Genomic DNA, 6,972 nt, shown 5'->3' on the forward strand with positions numbered 1-6,972 from the left:
TATGGCGACCAGCATCTGTGTGGCTCTATGGCGACCAATTGAGCTCTATGGCGACCACTGGAGCTCTATGGAGACCACTAGAGCTCTATGGCGACCACTGGAGCTCTATAGCGACCACTGGAGCTCTATGGCGACCATTGGAGTGAAGAGTCTTCTGCCTTAGAACATTTTGCTTCTATTTTGCCATTCTTCACTGTATCAACACTTTCTTCTGTAATTAAATTAAAATCCCTTCTTGTATACCGATGTTTGGTGCACTAGTCTGGTTCAGAAAAAACTAGCATTGAGAGAACCTAATTCAATTTCTCTTGTGTTTTTAAGTTGATACAGATTGGTTGAATATCCATTGCTTCTAACACTGACTATCAATAAACAACTGTACTTTCACTGGAATCCTTTCTAGTACTTTAAACAGTGTCTTTATTGCTACTACAATCTTGAACACTTTATTCACTGTTCTTAACCGACACTTGAACATATAAATGAGCTCCTGTCAGTGAGTATAACTTCAAGACTGCAGTTGTCTTCTTTAACCTTTGTTTATACCATGTCTTCAATTCTTCAGATTCCTATGCTTCATACACTATCTATCTTCAATTAATGCCAATACACTGAAATCTTCTGGTAGCACTTTATACACTGAATCTTCATCATTTCTGAAACTCTGAAAGTCTTTAACCTTAATTCTTCATTGAGGCATGAACATATTAATGAACTTCTTTCAGTGACCTGTAAACAGACTTCAAGCCTTCTTCTAATATTTTGATTCTTTGTATTTGCCTTGTCTTCATTCATCCTGATTTCTTGTGTAGTCGTAGTATTATTAACCTGTCATGTTTTAGTGTTGTTCTCGTGTTGAGTTATCACGTAACTGTTCATACAGCTACGCAGTCTCACCAACAAGTTCCTAACAGTATGCACACAAAAAAACCTTTGAAATAATTATGCATAAAAATAAGCTTGCACAACAACTCGTGCGAGACATGGGTCATTTTCTAGATTATTTTGTACACCATACAATTATATTAGTAAAATTCTTGATCGTTTTCTTATTGATAATATTGTTTAACGTCTAAAATATATCAAATACAAGTTGAGTGTTTATCAATGTGTATGAATTACATGTAAGACATTAACAACGTATACAACATTTTTAATATAACTCATTAATCAAATTACATATTTTCTTATTTGTGTCATCTAATTCGTATTTACCGAATGAATACATGCAGGGTAACCACTGTACGTTTAAAAGAAAAAGATATGAAGTTAATTCATAGAATGTTGTTAGTATGTTTATAAAAAGTAAACTAAATATTAACACATATGTTAAATGCAGAGTCGAGATTTTTTTTAAAGTTTTGGTTAAATAAACCCTGGGTAATGAGCTATTTTATTACTAATGTTATTACTAATTTACAACAACCTTCCTTAATTTAAAAGGATTAGTAATGCATAACTAAAGTCGTCAAGACCTGCAATCGTTATATTCAACAAAGTAGAATTGACACTACTGTTAATATAAGTTTATTTTTTTATGAAAGATGTTATTTTTTTAATACGACGTTCATGTTGATTTTATGTCATTACTAATATCTTAATTTATTAAATAAAGTTGGCCAGTCGTGTCCTTGATTTTTAATCTAATCTATTATACAAATTTATTTTTTAAGATGTCAAATAATTGTTAATGTCATAATTTATAAACTAAAATTGATATAATCCACCTAATTTTTAACATATTGAAGAAAGCATAGATTTAATTAATGAAAGGAATATGTCCTAACTCCAATCGTGTATTAGGATTTAGGAATAACTTTTATGTAATCTGTTTTGATTTCATTGATATTAATAAAAGACTTGTTTTGTTTTTATTACGGGCTCTATCTATTTAAGTGTTTAAATAAGATATACCATAGTTTAGAGTAAAGTTTTTTATGGATTATGATGAGATGATAATAGTGAGACCTAAAAAGATGATAACTCTAAACTTAAATAGTTTCTGGTCATAGGATTACTAACTGGTAATTAATAATCCGCAAAGATCGGTACATACTATGCTTGCTTCATTATGAAGGATGTCTGTTCTCATAGACATTTGTGTGGTGACACTATAGCTAGTATGTAGGTGCTTATTATAGAATAAGTTCACTGAACATGACTCACACAGCTGAACAACTGACGGAGTTCACTCACGTGTCAGCAGTTGTTCACATAGTGATAGTTGTACAAGTATCCTTAGACTTGAGGTCATCATAGTCATCTTGTGTACACCGAACTATGCTTTGGTTTAGTTCTTAGTCTCCAGGAAAAATTATTAGGGCTCTTCTGGGTATAGGAATTTGTACACGAAGATAGTGTATGATCAATAAAGGATCTACCCCTTCCAGTGAAGGAAGCGAATGTTCAAGGCTGATCCACTTATGCTAGTTCAGGAATCTCTGGCCAGAGTGAATGAAATTAGAAAGGAGTTTCTAATTTGCATTGAACTAAGCATAGTAAATGGTAAGCAAGTGATTGAATTAGATAGGCTTGACACGAGATCTATGCCTTGTATTTAATCGGGACATTGTAGGGTAGAAGGAGTTTATTGTACGGTAACTATTCACTGAATAGGTTCTTAGTATTCTAAGCAGTGAATTCATATTATCCGGATAGTCGCGATATGCTGAGAAGTATCCCTCACGATGTAGAATAAATGTGATTAATTAATTAATCATATTTAATAAATTAGAGAATTTATATAAATAGTGATAAAATAGTTTTATTATTATTTATTTCTACTACCGGCTTAATATTGAACCTACATGGTCACACCATAAAAAGAGAATAATTTAATGGTGGAGGAATTAATTAATAATGGCTGATAATTATTTATTTATGAAATAAATAATTAATTGGCAAATTTAATAATTGATTAAATGAGATTTAATTGATTATAAATTAATTAAGAAAAGTTCTTAATATTATTAATTAAAGGATTTAATTTTTGGAAATTAAATCAAGAGAGAGAATTATTTCTAAAGTGTTTAGAAAAAGGATTAATAATTAAAAGGTGTTTTAATTATTAATAAGAATAATAAATGGGATAATAATAATATTATTTATGGGAAAATTTCAGCTGCAAATTTTGCCTATAAATACACTATTATAGACCCTAATTTTATTCTAACCCGAAAACCCAAAATGTTTGGAAAACCCAATTCTCTCCACCTCCTTCCTCCTCCTTAACATCGTTTTCTTGGTGGATACCGGTAGAGTGCTTCACACTTGAGGAGCAACTGCTAAGGATCTCTGATCGTTGTCTCCGAATTATTTTAAAAGGTCAGATTCGATCCCTCAAATTTTTTATTCACGATTTATATGCTTTTATTTGGATTTTGTATGTGTAAAAGTGTTTTGCCATGACCCCGCTGCGTTAAAAATCCAACATTGGTATCAGAGCATAGGTTGTATGCATATAGATCTGTGGTAAAAAATTCAGAATTTTATGTGCTTGTATGAATTAATTATGATTTTTACAAGTTATATCATGGATTAATTTTGTCTGATGAGAAATCGTTTCTCAGAATAATTTTGAATATTGATCTGGGTTCTACAAGTGTTGTAGATCGTCTGGGTATTTTTTTCATAATTTTATGATGTATAGATTTTTTATTATGAATTTTTGAAGTTGTTGCAATTAAATTCATAATTAAATAATCATATATGTATATATATAAATTGTAAGTATATATATTAGTGCATATGTCTGCTGTATTAATGGCACGGAGAAAGAAGACAGGTGATGTCAGGCGCGCAAACCGAGAAAGAGAACGTCTGTCAGGCGGCGGAAGAAATAAACAAAAAATAGGGGTGTCACGCATTCCGGGAATGCGTTACACACCTGTGGCGCATTCACGGAATGCGTTACACCCTTTAATGGCTTAAAAGGGGTGTAACGCATCACCGGAATGCGTTACAGGGCTTGTAACGCATTCCTGTAATGCGTTACAGCCCGTCTGTTGTTTTTAAAATTGATTTTCTGGGAGTTTCGTAACTCCGTTTTAGGCGTGCAATATACCGTTGGATTCGTTTTTTCGAGACGGATCTAATGGAGTGATCAATTTTAGTTTATATAAAAGTTTTGAACTGTTTATATTCCATGAAGTGTTTTAAAGCTATTTTTGATCGTTTGAATTGATTTTAAATGCTTCATGTGATACATAGAGATGTATAATGCTTAGACTAATGTGCTAGATGATGTAACATGCCTACCTTGATGTTTATTCATGTTGATATATGTGATATATGCTTAGTTTATCATGCGATGATAGATTTAGGTGAACTTAAATAAATATAAGGCGTTTGTTAGACAACCTAGTATAGTGAAATTGTTTCATAACCTTAATAATAATATTATGAATACAATCATGAGATTATTGTGTTTATGAAACACGTAATTGAATATGAATTTTCGATATGAGAGAAAGGATGATTCTGTCAACAACAGATTTCTATCTGTAAGAAAGGGTTATTAAGTGACGCCTCTTGACAATGCTCCACCCGATCTGGGAATCATCTGATTATTGATTATTGATTTGAAATATTTAATTTAAAAGGAAGAATTTCTTTATAATATGATTATGATTGTAACGTAATATAATCCCTCTAAAATTAAATAATATCAAGTAGTAATTGGCCAATGATACAACGGGCTTGTGTCGGTCATAGCCTTCCAACATGGTAGAAAGTAGTTCTTATTTTTGAATCATTGTCGTTTCGTGCCACAGCAGAGGGCTTTGATTTCGAAATAAGAAATACTTGTCTATTACATAGAGATGTGTACATTGAATAAGAATCTAAAGGTCGTTACGTGCCACAGCCGTGGGCCTTTGGGGACTGATTCAATTGTACGGAATGTTGGGTTAGACTTGACTTAGAATATTGAGTTTATCGTGCCACAGCCGTGACTCAATTATTCAAGAGGCTAAAGTTTGATTAGGGAATAACATAAGATGTAATTGACAAGAGTTGTCTGCCTATTAACATTACATGGCGTTTCGTGCCACAGCCAGGGTTGTGTAATAGAATGTAGGATCCCTATTCCCACTAGCATTATGAATGCTTAATTTTTCACGTAGAGGGTTGAATAAATTAGGAAAACTAGTGGGAGCCACTTATGAATAAAGACCCGATTCATATAGTGTTTTTAAAATGAAATCGAATATTTGCTAAGTGTTGTTATGTGTTTATCATTTACAAATTTACAATATACATTATGTCTTCTGCACTATCACTCAGGAGCATACTAGATGCTCATAAATTGACTGGTCCTAATTATGCTGACTGGCTTCGAAACTTGAGAATTGTTCTCAGGATTGAGAAGCTGGAATACGTGATTGACTCACCTAAGTCTACTGAACCTGCTAGTGATGCACATAATGATGAATATGTTGTGTATCGTAAGTGGATAGATGATGCAAATGTTGCTCAATGCATCATGCTAGCTTCCATGAACATTGAGCTACAGAAGCAACATGAGCATATGGATGCTCACACTATCCTCATGCATCTACAAGAGTTGTATGATGTGGCAGGGAGGACAGCTCGATATGTGATATCGAAGGAGCTGTTCGGTTGTAGAATGTCTGAGGGATCATCTGTGAATGACCATGTACTTAAGATGTTCAATTTGATTGAACGTCTTGGACAACTTGGTTTTGCCATGGATGGGGAGCTGAGCCAAGACTTGGTCTTGTAATCGCTTCCGAGTTCGTTCTCGCAGTTTGTTGTGAACTTTCACATGAATAAGTTGGATGTCAGCCTGCCTGAACTCCACAATATGTTGAAGACTGCAGAATCGAATTTTCCCCCTAAGAAGAGTTCTGTTCTTCTAATTGGTGAAGGTTTCAATCCTAAGAAAAGGAAGAGGAACCCTTCCAAGAAGAAGAAAGTAGGTGAGAAAACGCCGGTTCCACCAAAAGCTGAAGACCCCAAGAGCAAAGTTGTTTGCTTTCACTGTAACAAGGTGGGGCACTGGAAGAGGAACTGCAAGGTTTACCTTGCAGAACTGAAGAAGAAGAAAGGTAGTGAGACTACCGCTTCTGATTCAGGTATGTTCATGATAGAAGTGAATATGTCATTAAATCAAATTTCTACTTGGGTATTAGATACCGTCTGTGGTTCTCAAATCTGCAATTGTTGCAGGGACCAAGGAGAAGTAGGACTCTTGAGGAAGAGGAGATGATTCTACTGATGGGAAATGGAGCAAGAGTTGTTGCTGAAGATGTAGAATCATTTCATTTACATATGCCTACGGGCAAGACTATTATTTTAAATAATTGTTATTTTGTTCCCTCGATTGTGAGGAATATTATTCCCATGTTAGAATTGGCTGGATTTTCATTTATTATTGAGAATAATGAATGTTCTATTCTTAGAGTTAATATTCTTTATGGATGTGGTACTTTAAATAATGGTCTGTATAAATATGACATAATTTACTTCAGATTGAACAAACTAATAAAAGAAAAGGGATGATGAAAATCTCACTTCGTTGTGGCACTGCAGTCTCCATTTAGTAGACATGGAGAGAGGGCTGCGAATTTGCTAGGAATGGTACACACATATGTATGTGGACCAATGTCTACGCAAGCCATGGGTGGATTTTCATACTTCATTACTTTCATGGATAATAGATCTAGATTCGGATATGAGTTTGATGAAATACAAGTCTGAAGCCTTTGAAAAGTTCAAAGAGTATAAGTATGAAGTGGAGAAACAAACCAAACAGAGTATTATAATTCTTCGATTAGATCGAGGTGGTGAATACTTTAATGGAGTATTTCTAGATTATCTCAAAGTAAATGGTATAGTCTCCCAGTGGACTCCTCCAGATTGGTATCTGAAAGGAGAAATCGAACTTTGTTAGACATAGTTCGGTCCATGATGAGCTATGCAAATCTTCCAGTATTCCTATGGGGTTATGCA

This window comes from Apium graveolens, chromosome 7 (genome assembly GCF_009905375.1).
Source record: "Apium graveolens cultivar Ventura chromosome 7, ASM990537v1, whole genome shotgun sequence".
In the NCBI taxonomy this organism is placed as follows: domain Eukaryota; kingdom Viridiplantae; phylum Streptophyta; class Magnoliopsida; order Apiales; family Apiaceae; genus Apium; species Apium graveolens.